This window comes from Hylobates moloch, unplaced genomic scaffold, assembly GCF_009828535.3.
Source record: "Hylobates moloch isolate HMO894 unplaced genomic scaffold, HMol_V3 SCAFFOLD_13, whole genome shotgun sequence".
NCBI lineage: Eukaryota > Metazoa > Chordata > Mammalia > Primates > Hylobatidae > Hylobates > Hylobates moloch.
This window is the reverse complement of record NW_026652288.1, coordinates 49,753,948-49,772,743: the sequence shown is the minus strand read 5'-3', so window position 1 is coordinate 49,772,743 and position 18,796 is coordinate 49,753,948. Positions and strand designations below refer to the sequence as shown.

Genomic DNA, 18,796 nt, shown 5'->3' with positions numbered 1-18,796 from the left:
GATATACATTGAGAAGCATGTTGTATTCAAATGGAAAAATTGAGATCTATTTCTGTTGTAGGAACTGACGTAGAATTCATTTCAATGTATAAGAAAGCCTTTAGATCTAACTTGAATCATTCTGGCTGTTTTTAAGCTCATTGAATGTGGAAGTATTTCTTATAATTCATTTGGGGGAGGATAATGCAAGGTAGAAAGAAACCACATGGAAAAATACCTCATGATTAAATCAAAGATTCAAACAATTAACATTGGTAAATCTGAGGTAATCTAGTTTAATATCTTTAGTCTTCATTCCTTCATGTATTTAGTCACAGAGCGACTCAGGCATAAAGCAGTATTCTAGCCCTTGAGGATATAGTAGTGGACAAAAAGGACAAAAATACCTTCCCTCATGAGCTTACATTCTACTAAAGAGAAAGAGACAATGAACACATTAAGTAAGTAAACATAAAATGTGAAATAGGGTAAGTTCTATGGAGAAAAACTATGGCAGGAAAGGGGTAGATAGAAGATGTGGGCTGCTGCAGGTGGAATTGGAAGTGGATGAGAACACTGAGGCTGAAAGATGGAGAGAGACTTGTCCAGGGTCAGGAAGCAGGTTGGAGCCATGATGAGACAAGAATCAAGGTTTCTTTACTCTGAGTCCTGTGTAGATTTCTCTACTCCTCCTGCATGTGCCAAGATCAGAAGGCACCCTTACACAGATCACTGCATCCTGACTCACCCTGTTGAAAGTCAACAGGTTAAAATGAAGAACAATGTATTTTTTTCTTAAAATGTTGATACAATAACTGGTAAGTTTAGGGAGCGGTGGAATATGAAAAAGAAGTAGCTGTGCCATAACTGCAACTTGTAAAAAAAATATAATTCCCTGGTATATATTTGACTTGGTTTAGAAAGCACTCTCTTATTCTTTTGTCTGATCTTCACAACAATAACTTGAGAGGAAAGCAACCTTTATATTATTATCCCCATTTTAAAAAATGAGGAAACCCTCAGGGTGCTCTTGAGCTGTCTTTGAATCTAACTAGAGCCAAATACCTGAGCAGAGCTAACTTGAAATAAATACCCAATCCCTAGATTTCAGCAACTCTGGAGAACTTGTTAAAAATTTACACAAATTAGATTTAAAAGAATTTATTTGAGCAAAGAATGATTCATGAATCAGTCAGCACTAATGTGATGGTTAACATTAGGTGTCAACTTGGTTGGATTGAAGGATGCCTAGATAGGGGGTAAAGTATTGTTTTTGGGTGTGTCTGCGAGGCAGTTTCCAGAGGAGACTGACATTTGAGTTAGTAGACTGGGAGAGGAAAGCCCACCCTCAATGTGTGTGGGCACCATTCAGTTGGTTGCTAACTCAGCTAGAACAAAGAAGTTGGGAAAATGTGGGATAAGCTGGCTTACTGAGTCTTCTGGCTTTCATCCTTCTCCCATGCCGGATGTTTCCTCCCTTTCCTCCTGCCTTTGGACATCAGCCTCCAGGTTCTTTGGCCTCTGAACACTTGGACTTACACCAGTGTTTGCCGGGGGCTCTCAGGCCTTTGGTGACAGACTGAAGGCTGCACTGTCGGCTTCCCTGCTTTTGAGCCTTTTGGACTATTGGCTCTTTTCTTCCTCAGTTTACAGGGGGCCTATTGTGGGACTCTGCCTTGAGATCGTGTGAGCCAGTTCTCCCTACTCAACTCCTTTCATATATACATATATCCCATTAGTAATTTCCCTCTGGAGAACTAATGTTGACTAATGTCAACTCTGTTGACTAATACAACATAGAACCAGACAAAGTTTAGAAAGCTCAGCCAAGCAGTGTGAGCAGTGAGATTTTACAGTCTACACACAGAAGCTGAGTAGAGATATCATCTGATAGCTAGGAATCTGCCTTATTTGGACATGGTGTGATGAAGCATTTGCCTTTTTTGGGCATGATGTGATGAGTTGGCTGCCTGTGATTGGTTGAAGTTTAACTATTTGTAATTGGCTTTTGTTAAAAAAAAAGTTCCAGGCATACTCATTTTGTTGTGTTTTATTTTATTGTACTTTGCAGATATTGAACTTATTACAAATTGAAGATTTGTGGCAACCTTGCATGGAGCAAGTCTATTAGCACCATTTTCCCAATAACATGTGCTCCTTCATGTCTCTGTGTCACATTGTTGATATTCTTGTAATAGTTCAAACTTTTTCATGCTATGGTGATCTGTGATCAGTGATCTTTAATGTTACTATTGTACTTGTTCTGGGACACCACAAACTGCACAAACATGATGGCAAAGTTAATTGATAAAGGTTGTGTGTGTTTTCTGACTGCTCCATCGATTGGCTGTCCCCCCACTTCATCTTCCTCCCTTTCCTCCAGCCTCCTTATTTCTTGAAACACAACAATATTGAAATTAGGCCAATTAACAACCCTGCAATGGCTTCTAAGTGTTTAAGCCAAAGGAAGAGTCGCATATCTCTCACTTCAAATCAAAAGCTAAAAACGATTAGGCTTAGTGAAGAAGCCATATCAAAAGCTGAGATAGTCCAACAGCTAGGCGTCTTGCACCAAACAGCCAAGTGGTGAATGCAGAGGAAAAATTCTTAAAAGAAATTAAACTTACTACTCTAGTGAACACACAATTGATAAGAAACTGAAACAGCCTTATTGCTGATATGAAGAAAGTTTTAGTGATCTGGGTAGATCACATAAGACACAACATTCCCTTAAGCCAAAGCCTAATCCAGACAAAGATTCTAACTCTCTTCTATGAACTTCATAAAACTCTTAGCTCTGTGAAGGCTGAGAGAGGTGAGGAAACTGCAGGAAAAAAGTTTGAAACTAGCAGAAGTTGGTTCATGTGGTTTAAGGAAATACATTATCTCTATTGCATAGAAGTGCAAGGTGAAGCAGCAAAGTGCTGATGTAAAAGCTCCAGCAAATTATCCAGAAAATCTAGCTAGGGTAATTGATGGAGGTGGCTACACTAAACAACGAATTTTCAGTGTAAGTAAAACAACCTTCTATTGGAAGAAGATCCCATCTAGGACTCTCATAAATAGAGAGGAGACATCAATACATGCCTTCAAGCTTCAAAGGACAGCCTGACTCTTGTTGGTGTCTAATGCAGTTGGAGGTTTAAGTTGAAGACAATCCTCACTGACCATTCCAAAAATCCTAGCGCCCTTGAGATTTATACTAAAACTATTCTGCTTATGATGTATAGATGGAAAAAAGCCTGGATAGATGACAGCACATCTTTTTATAGCATGGTTAACTGAATATGTTAAGCTCACTGTTGAAATCTACTGCTCAGAAAAAAAATATTATTTTTCAAAATATTACTGTTCATTGACAATGCACCTGGCCACTCCAGAGCTCTGATGGAGATGTAAAAGACAATTAATTTTTTTCATGTCTGCTAATAAAACATTTGTTCTGCAGCTCATCAAGGAGTAACTTCAACTTATAAGTTGTATTGTTAAAGAAATACATTTCGTAAGGCTTTACAAAATGGATGGATCTGGGCAAAGTAAATAAAAAACCTTCGGGAAAGATTCACCATTCTAGATGTCATTAAGAACATTTGTGATTCATGGGTGAAGTCAAAATATCAACATTAACAGGAATTTGGAAGTTGTTGATTCCAACCCTCATGGATGACTTTGAAGGGTTCAAGACTTCAGTAGAGGAAGTAACTGCAGATGTGGTGGAAATAGCAAGAGAAATAGAATTAGAAGTGAAGCCTGAAGATGTCATGGAATTGCTGTTTGTGATAAAACTAACAAATGAGGCCGGGCGCAGTGGCTCACGCCTATAATACCAGCACTTTAGGAGGCTGAGGCTGGTGTGTCACCTGAGGTCAGGAGTTTAAGACCAGCTTGGCCAAGATGGTGAAACACTGTCTCTGCTAGAAATACAAAAAATAGCCAGGTGTGGTGGAGTGCACCTGTAATCCCAGCTACTGGGGAGGCTTAGGCAGGAGAATCGCTTGAACCCAGGAGGTGGAGGCTGCAGTGAGCCCAGATCGCACCATCGCACTCCAGCCTGGGTAACAAGAGCAAAACCCCGTCTCAAAAAAAAAAAAAAAAAATGAGCAGTTATTTCTTATGGATTAGCAAAGAAATTGGTTTCCTGGGATGCAATGTACTCCTGGTGAAGACGTTGTAAACATTGTAGAAATGACAACAAAAGATTTAGACTATTACATAAACTTAATTGATAAAGTAGCAGTAGAGATTGAGAGGATTAACTCAAATTTTGAAAGAAGTTCTGCTGTGGGTAAAATGCTATCAAACAGCATTGAAAGCTACAGATAAATCTTTCATGAAAGAGTCAATCATTGCACAAACGTTATTGTTTTATTTTAAGAAATTGCTACAGGCACACCAACCATTAGCAACCACTACCCTGATCAGTCATCAGCTATCAACATGGAAGCAAGACCCTCTACCAGCAACAAGGTTATGGTTTGCTGAAGGTTCAGATGATCATTGGCATTTTTTAGTAATTAATAGAATATTTTAATATTAAGATGTATACTATTTTTAGACATAATGCAATCACACACTTAATAGATGGCAGTGTAGTGTAAACATAACTTTTATATGCACTGGGAAACTAAAAATTCATATGACTCACTTTACTGTGATATTTGCTTTATTGCAGTGGTCTGGAACTGAATATGCAATATCTGAGAATTCGGATGAAGTAGTCCTGTGCTCTTAAATTAGGTTGCAGTTTGTTAGAAAGCAACTCAAAGTGCCGTCACAGTCTCAGGCTAACAGCCTCCTACTTTTAAAATTTAACAGTCTGTATCCTCTCCAAGCCAGATGAATGCTTCCTCTCCCTCACTTCCCATCCCAGCAGTCCCCACTGCCGTATTCCACCCAGTAGCCTCAGAGGCCTCTCTGTAGCTCAGGAAAGTGATCTCCTAAAGGCTTCTCCACCCATGTCGCTTTCCTTGGAATCAGCTCCCTGTAATGACCTTGGCTTTCCCTGGCCTCCCCTTAGAATTCACTTAGGAACTCCAATTTGCATACATACGCTTGTCACTTTTTGTTTTTTGGGCAGCACTTATGAGCTCCAGCCTGTTTCCTGAGGGAGCCTATCTCCCAGATTGGCCTCTCTTCCTTCTACAGAGCTTTCAGATAATGCAGGATAGAAATGCGAGGTAGGAGAAAGTCACGGCTGAGAAAAGTCAGCACTGAAAGGGGACAGTGAAGAACTGGGGGAAAGGCTTGGACAACATGGAGAATGCAGGTAACAGAAAAAAAAAGCACTTCTGCTCGTGGCCATAGGACCAGAGCTCTAGCCCTGGATGCCAGCCTGCGATCTTGATCACCTTCCTTTGCTCTCTCTGGTCCTTTTTTGTTTCTTTACTAACAGACAACTGGGCTAGTCCTTTTGAATTGTGATAGTCTGGAATTTCCAGCCTCAATTTACCCATTGGGAATGGAAATATTAGCCCCTGCTTTGCCAAGTTCACAGTGTAACAATTTGGTTTACAGCTTGTAAACAAGCCTACAACCTTATCGAGACTGCAGTGCTGCACTCTGCTTAATAAACCACTGAATTGCCATGTGTCTAATCCATTTTTCCTAAACAATGCAGCAGCTCTGCCATCCACCCAGCTTCTGTCACTCACATGGGAGAGAAGAGGGAACTGCAGAGTGGCCTAGAAACAATGAGCAGTTGTTTGGCAGCAACCAGCCAGTTCCCCTGGAGTGCGGACTCCCTCGTCCCATCGCCCCATTGCTCCTTCACTTAAGGACAGTTTGTGGCTGGGGAGGCTGGCAGAGAAGCCTGGTCCTCCCTGGTAGCCAATGGGAGAAGGTGGAGACAGGCAGATTCTGGAAAGAGCTAAGGCAGCAGGGGAGCAAGGGAAGCCTTTGTTCTCAGGGCTAATAATAGAACTTGCTGCAAAATATTCGCACTCACCAACTCAATTCTTTCAGAATCTTTGAGGAGGGTTGAGAGGGTAGGGCAGCAGGGGAGCATCCGTTGTTTCTTTCTCCCTCCCTGGTATTTCCCATGCAGATCCATTTGTCACTTCTCATGGTCTGTGTGGCCTGAGACTAGAGACTGAGGAAGCCCCTAGGGAACAGAGGAGATTATCTTGACCATAACCCCCCCACCTCCAAAATGAGATCTCTGATAGACACACACTCTAGATGCCTTTCAGTTGTCCACTTTCAGTTGTTGAGGAGTAGTGTCTGGCAAAACTGAATGTGGGGATTGCCTCATTCTGCAGTGCCAACCCATTTCCTCATGGAGATGGGATCAAGGATGCTGTTAGTCTCTTAGGTTCTTAACATAGTTTGTGTCACGTGCTTCCGAATGAAGAGACCACCAAATAGGCTTTGTGTGAGCAATAAAGCTTTTCAATCACCTGGGTACAGGCAGGCTGAGTCCAAAAAGAGAGTCAGCAAAGGGAGATAGGGGTGGGGCCGTTTTATAGGATTTGGGTAGGTAGTGGAAATTACAGTCAAAGGGGGTTGTTCTCTGGTGGGTAGGGGCGGGGGTCACAAGGTGCTCAGTAGGGGAGCTTCTGAGCCAGGAGAAGGAATTTCACAAGGTAACGTCATCAGTTAAGGCAGGAACTGGCCATTTTCACTTCTTTTGTGATTCTTCACTTGCTTCAGGCCATCTGGATGTATACGTGCAGGTCACAGGGGACATGATGGCTTAGCTTGGGCTCAGAGGCCTGATATTCCTATCTTCTTATATTAATAAGAAAAATAACATAAAATAGTGTTGAAGTGTTGGGGCGGTGAAAATTCTGGGGAGGTGGTATGGAGAGATAATGGGTGATGTTTCTCAGGGCTGCTTCTAGCGGGATTAGGGGTGGCATGGGAACCTAGAGTGGGAGAGATTAAGCTGAAGGAAGATTTTATGTTAAGGGGTGATATTGTGGGGTTATTGGAGCATTTGTCGTATAGAATGATTGGTGATGGCCTGGATATGGTTTTGGATGAATTGAGAAACTAAACAGAAGACACAAGGCCCAGATAAGAGAAGGAGAAAAACAGCTATTAAAGGACTAAGAATGGGAGGACTCAGGACATCCAATTAGAGAGTGCCCAAGGGGGTTCAGCATAATTACTTGCTTGGTTGGCAAGTTTTTAGGCTCTATCTTTGAGTTTTTGTGTTGTCATATACTAGGCCAGATTGATTCAGGTAAAAACAACACTTTTCATTTAAAAATATACAGTCCCCTTTTTAGCAGTAAGTCGAGGCCTCGGCAATTTTGGAGGAAAGAGAAATGCAAAGCCAGTGATTGTTTGTTGAAGAAGGATTAGAAATGGCTAGGAGAGAGTGAGTGAGATTGATAGTGTGGTGGAGATAGCTGGGGAGAGGTAGAGGGTTGCATAAGAACAGAAATGAGAATAAGAGTGAGTTTGAGGTAAAGAATAGGACTTCATCAGGGTGAAAGTATTGGAGGGAGCCCTGCCAGCAAACATTATTCATTCACTTTAAGAGGGAGTTAAGAGTGGTTGTTTGGGGGTAGCACCAGGAGGTATCAGCTGTGATGGCTTGGAGGAACAGTGTAAACCGGCAGTGTAAACAAGAGCAGGGCATTTATGAGTAGTTGAGAATGGTGAATAGGAGAATGGCTAGACAGAAGATAGTAGGGATGACAAGTTTTTGGGGCACAGTCCAAGTTGGGCTGGTGTCTGGAATGAGACTGGGACCTAATAAAAAGGAGCATCCATACAGGAGCTCAAATGGGCTGTACCCTGTAGCATTCCAAGAACAGGCCCAAATTCTGAGAAGGGCAAGTTGTAAAAGTACTGTCCAGTCCTTTTTAAGTTGGAGGCTGAGCTTGGTCAAGTGTGTCTTTAAAAGACCATTAGTCTGTTTTACTTTTCCTGAAGATCGAGGACGTTAAGGGGTATGAAGTTTCCACTGAATACCAAGAGCTTGAGAAACTGCTTGGGTGATTTGACTAGTAAAGGCCTGCTCGTTATTGGACTGTATAGAGGTGGGAGGGCCAAACCGTGGAATTATGTCTGACAGAAGGGAAGAAATGACTGCGGTGTCCTTCTCAGACCCTGTGGGAAAGGCCTCTACCCATCCAGTGAAAGTGTCTACCCAGACCAAGCGGTATTTTAGTTTCCTGACTTGGGGCATGTGAGTAACATTAATTTGCCAGTCCTGGGCAGAGGCAAATCCCCAAGCTTGATGTGTAGGGAAGGGAGGGGGCCTGAACAATCCCTGAGGAGTAGTAGAATAGCAGATGGAACATTAAGAAGTGATTTCCTTGAGGACAGATTTCCATGATGGAAAGGAAATGAGAGGTTCTAAGAGATGGGCTAGCAGTTTATAACCTACATGGAAGAGGCTATGAAATGACTAAAGAATAGAATGGGCCTGTGAGGCTGAAAGGAGATATTTTCCTTGGTCTAAGAACCATTTTCCTTGTGTGGGAAGAGACTGATAGGTGGAAGTTTCAGTGGTGGAGTAGGTGGGAGCGACTGATGAGAAGGAGAAAAACTGGCAGTGAGGGACAGAAATTGGAACGCTAGCTGCTTCTTTAGCTACCTTATCAGCATAAGTGTTGCCCTGAGTGATGGGATCTGATGCCCTTTGATGGCCCTTGCAGTGAATGACTCCAGCTTCCTTTGGAAGTAAAGCAGCCTTGAGAAGAGTATTTATTAAAGAGGCATTAATGATGGAGGACCCTTGTGTAGTGAAGAAACCTCTTTTTGTCCATATAACAGCATGGTGGTGCAGTATATGGAAGGCATATTTAGAGTCAGTATAAATATTGACATGTCAGTATAAAGTCAGTATAAATATTGACTCTTTTGCAAGAGTGAGGGTTCAAGTTAAGGCAATGAGTTCAGCTTGCTGAGAGGTAGTGGAGGGGGGCAGAAAGTATATGCATCAGATGTGAGGAAGAAAATAGGTTTTGGAAGTTATGAGAACTGTAGAGAGTGAGTTGAACATAGTTTGTGATTTTGAGGGCCTCTAAAAGTATTAAAGCAGTGGCAGCCGCTGCACACAGACATGAGGGCTAGGCTAAAACAGTAAGGTCAAGTTGTTTGGACAGAAAGGCTACAGAGTGTGGTCCTGGCTCTTGTGTAAGAACTCTGACCGCACAGCCCTGCACTTTGGCTCTGTGTAATGGAAAGGGAGTGATGAGTTAGGGAGAGCTAGTGTGGGAGCTGTTTTTTAAGGAATGGAAAGGGGAGTGGGGAAAGGATTTAAGATCTATGGGGTCAGCTAGGTTTACCTAGAACAGAATAATGGGTTGTGGAGGGAGGTATTGAGGATAGGAGAGTATATGGGTTTGACACCACAGCATGGATAGGCAAAACAATTTGGTTGATAAGGTGCAGATTCTGACCTAACCTGTAAGGCTTGTCCAGTTCTTGGACAGGTAAAATGGGGGAATTGTAAGGAGGGTTTACAGGCTTTAAAAGGCCATGCTGTAACAGGTTAGTGATAACAGGCTTTAATCCTTTTAAAGTATGCTGTGGGATGGGATATTGGTGTTGAGTGGGGTAAGAGTGATTAGGTTTTAATGGGATAGTAATGGGCATGTGACCAGTTGCCAGGGAGGGAGTAGAGGTGTCCCATACCTGTGGATTATGGTGGGAAGATATACAAGGGGAGGATGTGAAGGAGGCTTTGAACTGGGGAAAAGGGCAGCAATGAGGTGTGGCTGTCGCCTAGGAAGAGTCAGGGAAGCAGATAATCTAGTTAAAATGTCTTGGCCTAATAAGGGAGCTGGGCAGATGGAGATAACTAAAAAGCAGTGCATAAAAGAATATTGTCCAAGTTGGCACCAGAGTTGGGGAGTTTTAAGAGGTTTAGAAGCCTGGCTGTCAATACGCCCAACAGTTATGGAGGCAAAGGAAACAGGCCCTTTAAAAGAAGGTAATGTGGAGTGAGTAGTCTCCATATTGATTAAGAAGAGGAAGGACTTACCCGCCACTGTAAGAATTACCTAAAGCATCTGTGATGGTCCAGGAGGCTTCTGAGATGATTGGGCAGTGTCAGTCTTCAGCCACTGAGCCAAGAAGATCTGAGAAGGAGTCAGTCAGAGAGCCTTGGGCCAGAGTTCCAGGGGCTCTAGGAGTGGCTGACAGGCGAGTTGGATAGTCCGATTTCCAGTGGGGTCCCGCACAGATAGGACACAGCTTAGGAGGAATCCCAGGCTGTGGGCATTCCTTGGCCTAGTGGCCAGATTTCCAGCACTTGAAACAAGGTCCTGGGGGAGGAGGTCTTGAAGGAATGCCTGACTGCTATGGCTTAGGTGTTTTGAAGTTTTTATGTGCTGGAGATGTGGCTGGAGTTTCTCTCACAGCAGAGGCAAGTAATTGCAACTCTTCTGTAAGTATTATCATACACCTTGAAGGCAAGGTTAATTAAGACCTGTTGTGGGGTTTGAGGGCCAAAATCTAATTTTTGGAGCTTTATTTAATGTTGGGAGTGGATTGGGTAATGAAATGCATATTGAGAATAAGACAGCCTTCTGTCCTTTCAGGGTCTAGGCCTGTGAGGCATCTCAGGGTTGTTGCCAAATGAGTCATGAACTGGGGTGGGTTTTTATATTTGATGAAAAAGAGCCTAAATGCTAACTGATTTGGGAGGGGTCAGAAAAAGAAAAAGGAGCATTAACCTTGACTATGCCTTTAGCTCCAGCCACCTATTTAAGAGGAAATTGCTGGGCAGATGGGGGAGGGCTAGTCACGGAATGAAACTGTAAGTCAGACTGGGTGTGAGGAGGGGGGGTGATAGAAAGATTATAGGGTCAGGGAGCAGAGCCTAGGAAGAATTGGAGCCTGATTCAGCCTGGCGGGGAGCGACCTGAGGAGGAGCAGTCTGGGGATGAGGGGAGAGGTCAGATGGGTCTGTAGAAAAGGAAGATTGAAAAGACTCAGTGATGCTTGGGGTTGGGACTGAGGGGAAAGGCTGGAGGGAAAGAAGAAGGATTTGGGATGAGTCACATTGGGAAAAGAGACTAGGGAGGGACCCATGTGTAAAAGAATGCCTGGACGTCAGGCACCTCAGACCGTTTGCCCATTTTATGACAAGAATTATCTAGATCTGGTAGGATGGAAAAATCGAAAGTACCTTTTTCTGGCTATTTGGAACCATTGTCGAGTTTGTATTGGGGTTAAGCAGCATTGCAGAAGAAAATGAGGCATTTAGGTTTTAGGTCAGATGTGAATTGAAGAGGTTTTAAGTTCTTGAGGACACAGGCTAAGGGAGAAGAAGGAGGAATGGAGGGTGGAAGGTTGCCTATAGTGAAGGAGGCAAGGCCAGAGAAAAGAGAGGGTAGAGACACGGAGAGAAGGGGTGGCGGGTGCCCCAGGAAAGTGGTGTTTGTCACTAAGGGTAAAGGATCAAGGCAGGCATCCCCGTGGTGATCAGACATCTCTGAAACGTGGGTGAATAATCAAGCAGGCATCCCCCAGTGATTAAACACCAAGGGAAGACTGTCTTCCTGAGTCTGTGACTGGCACCGGAGTTTTGGGTTCACGGATAAAACGCATCTCCTCTGTCTCTACCAGAAAAGGAAAGGAACTGAAATTAAGAGAAGGGAGAGATTGAAGGATAGTGCCAAGATTGAAAGGAGAGAGGTTGAGGGATAGTGAGAGAGGTTGGAGAAGACAGTAAATTGAGGCCGCTTACCCAATTTAAAATTGGTGAGATGTTCCTTGGGCTGGTTGGTCTGAGGAACAGAGGTCGTATGTGGATCTTTCTCATGGATCAAAGAGCAGGACAGGGGATTGATCTCCCCAGGGATGTCCCCCAGTCTGGGTCATGGCACCAAATGTCACGGGCGTCCATGTGAAGAGACAACCAAACAGGCTTTGTGTGAGCAATAAAGCTTTTCAATCACCTGGGTGCAGGCAAGCTGAGTCTGAAAAGAGAGTCAGCAAAGGCAGATAGGTGTGGGGCTGTTTTATAGGATTTGGGTAGGTAGTGGAAAATTACAGTCAAAGGGGGTTGTTATCTGGTGGGCATGGGTGGGGGTCACAAGGTGCTCAGTAGGGGAGCTTCTGAGCCAGGAGAAGGAATTTCACAAGGTAATGCCATCAGTTAAGGCAGGAACTGGCCATTTTCACTTCTTTTGTGATGCTTCACTTGCTTCAGGTCATCTGGATGTATACATGCAGGTCACAGGGGATACGATGGCTTAGCTTGGGCTCAGAGGCCTGACAGCTTGGATCTGTGTCCTCACCCAAATCTCATGTCAAACTGTAATCCCCATTATTGGAGGTGGGGCCTGGTGGGTCGTGATTGGATTACTGGGTAGTTTTCATTAATGGTTTAGCACCATCTCCCCTTGGTATTGTATAGTGAGTTCTCACAAGATCTGGTCATTTAAAAGTGTTAGCACCTCTCCTTTTCTTTGTTCCTCCTGCTCACACCATGTAAGATGCCTGCTCCCACTTTGCCTTCCACCATGAGTTAAAGCTCCCTGAGGCCTCCCCAGAAGCTGATGTTGCTGTGCTTCCTGTACAGCCTGCAGAACTGTGAGCCAGTTAAACCTCTTTTCTGTATAAATTACCCAGTCTCAGGTATTTATTTATAGCAGTGTGAGAATGGACTAATACAGTTCTTTAAATGAAATATTGTCAGATATTTCTGTTCTCTTGTGACCAAGATAGCCTTAACTTTCCCCTCAGCTTGACCAAATAGGTTTCTTCCTGACTTAAGGCCCCTGACCTCCCTTAAGAATATTTGCTTTAGAAAATTTGCTGTAGTTCTTTCTATTTCTTGAGATGTAAATCTTCTCCCAGCCTCTTCCCAGTTTTACAACTCAGGAATATCTTTCTCTAGGACCTGAGAACCACCTCTTTGAAATATAAACATCAAGGAAGATAGTTCCCCTGTCTCCTTGTTTCTGTGAGTGGGAAGGGTAGGAAACTTGGAGTGGGGGGCTTTTTGCAAATTGTAAAACTATCTTTTATCATGAAATACGGAGAAAGTTCATTTTTTTCTTTTGGTATGGTGAATTAGTAAACACAGATGGTTTAAAATTTTTTCCACCCTAGCCCTTTGTCTCTGCCTCACTAGGTATCAGATTTAGTTTGTGCCTTCTCCCCTAATGCTGGCAATAGCATCAGAACAAAATCAACTTCTGTTTATCATATCTGGTGTAATTTTTTCCTTTAAACTTTTGGTTATGATTTCCCTCAAATTCCCTCAAGTCCCTCTCTTCCTGTCTTTTTTTTTTTTGTCTCACAATTTATTAGGCAGCCAAATAATACACTTCTGGAAATGCGTGTATCTTACTTCTCCCATTCTATTAATACTAATATTTTCTCAGGGGAGAAATGTGTCCAAGATGCTCTGAAACCACATGCTACCTAAGAGAGCACTGCATGTGCTCAGTCCCTGTTTATTGACAAAACATTTAACTTCCAAAGCAAACTACAACTGTTAATTAACTTTAAAAACATGCCATGATTTTAAAAAATTATTTGTACTGTTTTCTGCCAGCAGAAATAGCATTTTTTCCCCCCACAATGGCTAGGAGAAGAGACTCTGAATCCTACTTATCTCTTTTTCTATAAAGATGCAAATTTTTGGGTAGAGAAAGAAACTGGATTTAAGGAGGAGCCTCCAAGTTGATTTCTTCAAAGGAGGTCTCAAGAAGAAAGATAGGACTCCGGTGTTGTGGAAGATTTTCTGGAATTTAGTTAGGAACACAGGGATGAACAGAGGTGCAGAGGGAATCTTACTGTGAGATGCACCACGCTTTTAGAGCCAGAAAGTGAGGTGTCCTTCCCCTCTTCACTTGGGCCTTTTGAAAGTATTAGAGAAAAACTTGTCCCCTAAACTTGATCCTGAAGTCTCCTAACTGCCCTTGGCAATGTCAAAGCTTGGGAGAAAATTAAGGCTTTGTTCAGTTTACTATTGTCCACATTATATATTTTAATACACACATAGTAGAGAAACCAGTGTACAGAGAAATGAAGTGATGTGCCTAAGGTCTTTTTGCATGCAGCTTGTGGCAGCATTAGGATGTGGATTCCAAATCGCTCAGTCTGGTCTTCCTCTCCATGTACGATGCTGCCTTTCTCCTGCAGAGTTTGGGGGTTTGGAGGACCAAGGAGTAGGGGCTGGATGTTGAGGGCAGTGCAGTTTCCTGCAAGAGGTGGCTTTTAGGTTCTTCTATGAAGCCACTTCTGTCAGACCACATGCTGTTGTGGTGGTGGATAAAGCCTGCAATGGAAATAAAAAAGATACATATCATGCATTTTTGAAACAACTTCGGGTACTGAGGTTGGTAGGAACTTTCATACCTCAGCTGTGGAAATGTTTCTCAGTATTATACGTGATATTTAAAGTTATTAGCAGCAGCAGCAAAGAGTCACGTGACTTAGGGTTTCTGCTCTTTTCATCATGAGGTGAGATTCCTGCAAGAGTTTACCTCTTACTGTTTAATACTTATAAAAGCATATATTTATACCTTTTTTTGTATAGATTGCTGAGCACTGTTGGAGAATATCACTAAACCACTATCAATTCATGTTCTGCACCTTGAAATGAGCCTAACATTGTTCACCTATTCAACTAGCAATGCATTTTCTATTAATAATTATTTCTCTTGTTTTTTCTACATGGTAGAATTCTCAAATTTTTACCATTCTTTTCCTGACTCACACTTTTTAGTAATGACCCCACAGAAAAAAGAGAGAAAGAAATTGGCAGAATTTTTCTTGACTTCCTCTCCAGATGACCAATATAACTATATTGACACTTAAAATTTTTTTCCATTTTTTCTTTCCTTTAATCTCAGAGAAATATCTGTCACACTATTTTATGGCTAGCTACACCCTCCAAAAGTGCCTTGGATCTCATCTCATCCCAGTTCTCAGTGACTTCACACCATCAACATCCCTGATATGGTTTGGCTCTGTGTCCCCACCCAAATATCATGTTGAATTGTGATCCTGAGTGTTGGAGGTGGGGCCTCATGGGAGGTGATTGGATCACAGGAGCAGATTTCCCCCTTGCTGTTCTCATGACAGCGAGTGAATTCTCATGAGATCTGGTTGTTTAAAAGTATGTAGCACTTCCCCCTTCTCTCTCTCTCTCCTGCTGACCATGTAAATATGTGCTTGCTTCCCCTTCCCCTTCTGCCATGAATGAAAGTTCCTGAGGTCTCCCTAGCCATGCCTCCTGCACAGCCTGTGGAACCATGAGCCAATTAAACCTCTTTTCTTTACCCACTCTCAGGTAGGTCCTTATAGCAATGTGACAACAGACTAATACAATCCCTTCCCTCCTAAATCATAGCCTTTCCCATTCTATTGATTCTTTCCTTCCAGGGAAATATTTACTGTATGCTTAAATTTTCACCATCCTAGAAAAAAATTATTTACCTACTTTCTTTTCATCACTTCTTATTCACTTTTCATATTAATATTTTAAAGCCTTGTCACCCAAATAAAAATATTCTTATCAAGGTTAGTAATTGTTATCTAGTCACAAATACAATGGTATCTTTGCATTTTCCTTCCTATTGGATATTTTATGGTAAATGTTACTGAAGACTAGACCCTCCTTCTTGAGAGAAACATCACTTGGTTTCTATTTGCAACCTTCTTTTTCTAATCAATGTTGCTCCTTTATATACATTGTTCCTTGATTAAACTTTAAATATTAATATTTCTAAGTATCTTTTTTTTTTTTTACTTCAGATTCTGATTCTGCGTACTTTCTTGGGTGAGCTATCTTTCCTCATGCCATCACCTATTATAAGTAAGCCTTGAACTCCAAACAGCTCAATTCCTAGATTCCTGTATCCAATTGCCTTATGGACTGTTGTTTGAGTTTGCCCTCCAAAATTCATGCTGGAATTTAATTGCCATCGTGACAGTATCAAGAGGTGAGGTCTTAGGGAAAAAATTAGGATTAGATAAACTCATCAGGGTGAGGCCCCATGATGGGAATCTTGGCTATATAAGAAGAGGAAGGGAGACCTGAGATGGCATGCTCTTGCTTTTTTACCATGTGATATCCTCTGCCATGTTATGATGCAGGAAGAAGGCCCTCACCCGATGTGCTCCCTCAACCTTGGACTTCCCAGCTCCCAGAACTGTAGTAAATAAATTTCCTTTATAAAGTAAAATACCTAGTTTGCAATGTTCTGTTATAGCAACAGAAACCAACGAAGACATGGATCTCTTTATCATAGTATTTTAGAAGTACCTTACACTCACCATGTTCAGATATGAACTCTTTAGCTTTTTCTAAATAGTCAAACAAGATGACTAGATATTCTTTCAGTACAGTGTTAATCTTGACTTTCTATTTACACTGCTATTTTATAATTTTGCAAGGGCAGAGATTACCTTAGTGATTTATGTTGGGTAGAGATGCAAATAATTTCCATCCAGTGGAACCAGTAATCCCAGAGATAAAATTTATGCTGTTATTGGATATTAACCAGTTTTGTATCTAATATGGCAATCTATTAAATTATCTCTCTGTATAAATTGACTTCTCAAATAGTCTTTGGACCAGGTCAAGCATATTGCTGGTGCCTTCAGTAATTAATGAGTTGAGTAAAGTCTTTGAACATGTTTATCTACATTTGCATGAGAGTCATTTTTTTACTTTTTGAAAATTATACTTTAATATATTTGCTTTCCAAATTGTTATTCCTATTTTACTTCATTCTTAATAAAATGATATTTACATCCATTTAGTTGCCCAAGAGGATACCTGTATGCCCTATCTTTCTGTTCCTTATTCCATTTTTCTTCCCCAAACACAAGTCTAATCGGTCCTGGCTTAGACATTTCACCTCCTAAATATCTCAAAATCTCACTCGTCCTCCCCTCCATTCCCACTGCCTTCAGCTTGTTTCTGATCATCGCATTTCTCCCTAGGTTTCTGCAGTAGATTCTTAACTTATTTTCCTTACTCCACCGGCTTCCTACCCAGTCCATCTCCCATACTTCTGCCAGAATAATCTTTCTAAAAGACAAATCTAATCACATCTCTTCCTTTGTAAATTTTTCAGTGGGTTCCTATCTTAGACTAAATCAAAACACTTAAAATAACACAGGAGATTTTGTTTTATAACTTCCTTTCTATTTATCTTTCTTATTTTCAGTTTTTTTTTTTTAAGTTTTTTTTTTTATTTTTTATTTTTTTTATTATACTTTAGGTTTTAGGGTACATGTGCACAATGTGCAGGTTTGTTACATATGTATCCATGTGCCATGTTGATTTCCTGATCTTTCTCCAGCACATCCCCTTTCTCCCACTAGGCATAAGGTGTAGTTTCATAAGATATTGTGGTATTCCATTCATCTGTCTTTGAACTTATCTTTCTCTCTGCCTAGAATATCAATATTCTGCTTTTCCTTTTTCTACTCTCCTCAGCTACCTTCTCCCTGTTCAATGTTGGACACATCTGTCCAGACTTACCTTCTCTACATCTTTTTTTTATTTACTTTTTTTTTATTTTTATTTTTTTGAGACGGAGTCTCTCTCTGTCGCCCAGGCTGGAGTGCAGTGGTGCGATCACAGCTCACTGCAAGCTCCGCCTCCCCGGTTCATGCCATTCTCCTGCCTCAGCCTCCCGAGTAGCTGGGACTACAGGTGCCCGCCACTACACCCGGCTAATGTTTTTTGTATTTTTAGTAGAGATGGGGTTTCACCATGTTAGCCAGGATGGTCTCGATCTCCTGACCTCATGATTTGCCCGTCTCGGCCTCCCAAAGTGCTAGGATTACAGGCGTAAGCCACCGTGCCCAGCCTACCTTCTCTACATCTTTGCCAACACACATCGTTAAAAAAAAGTAATGTCATCTTCTGAAAGGTTAATTTCTGGTCCCTATGGCATTTAATGAAAATTATTAATAATTACTGATTTTCTTGTCATGTTTTTCACTGAACTATGAGCTCAAAGCATCCTGTGAACATTTCTGCTTATTCTGTATGATGCTCCTCTTGCTGGTAACTTTATAAGAAGGCAAGTATATTTCAGTGGTGACAAAGGTAGTGAGAGTATTGGTACTTAGCTTAAAGGGTCAAGGTACACAGTAAATGAAGGTCAGATCCAAGTACAGGTAGTGAGGCTTGCCATGATCCACAGTAACAGCCTAAACTTCTGCTCAATCAGGGCCATATGCTCTGATGGAAACGGCCTTGGCTTGGATCTCAGGAGACCTGGGCCCTAGTTCTGGCTCTGATACTAACTAGTTGCATGATCTTGCTAAGTCCTTTTCTTGAGCCCATTCAAGTATAAAATGGATTTCAGGTAAATGAAATCACAAAATGCAAAACCACAGACAAAAGAACACTGCTGTATCTTCTTTTCTCTTCCTCAGTCTTCCCTTTATCTATACTGTCTCATCCTTTCTTTGGCTGTGGAAGGCAGAAAGATAATCTCTATCTGCATTGCATGATCCCCATTTTCTAAGTTGTAGTTCAAATGGATCACCAAGATTACTTCCAAGGCTGCCAAGGCACACAACATCATGTGTCAACATTCACATAGAAAGCAATGTAAGAATTGCTTTTGAGGATGTGCAGAGAAGAGGAGGTCCTGGCTTCATCTACACCACTTTACACAATCCTTCTGGTAGAAAGAGCCTCTAGTAATTATACTGTATAGCATTTTCAGAAATATTGTCTCATATAAGTCTTCTATAGAGAGATGTCCAAAAGATTCATCCGTGCCATCACATACTGCACAGCTTCTTTTCTTTTAAAGGTTGAACAATATTTCACCGTATATATATATGTCACATTTTCTTTATCCATTCATCCACTGATGGACATTGTTTGTTTCCACATCTTAGTCATTGGGAATAGCGCTGCAGTGAA

At 41.8% G+C, this 18,796-nt stretch overlaps 2 protein-coding genes across 6 annotated transcripts in view; both read right to left on the bottom strand.

Annotated features, from left to right (window-relative positions):
* Nucleotides 1-18,796, bottom strand: part of LOC116480060 (zinc finger protein 723-like) — a 32,344-nt gene that overhangs the window by 10,273 nt on the left and 3,275 nt on the right. The window lies entirely within an intron of this gene.
* TESPA1 (thymocyte expressed, positive selection associated 1) overlaps nucleotides 11,811-18,796 on the bottom strand; it is a 37,716-nt gene continuing 30,730 nt past the window's right edge. For 3 of the 5 annotated variants that reach the window (XM_058426686.1, XM_032173482.2, XM_032173483.2), the window contains one exon: nucleotides 12,098-14,173. The gene's annotated coding sequence lies outside the window, so the exon portion shown is untranslated. Of the gene's footprint in view, nucleotides 14,174-18,796 lie in introns of all 5 variants that reach the window. The other 2 variants (XM_032173481.2, XM_032173480.2) reach the window with 1 other exon arrangement.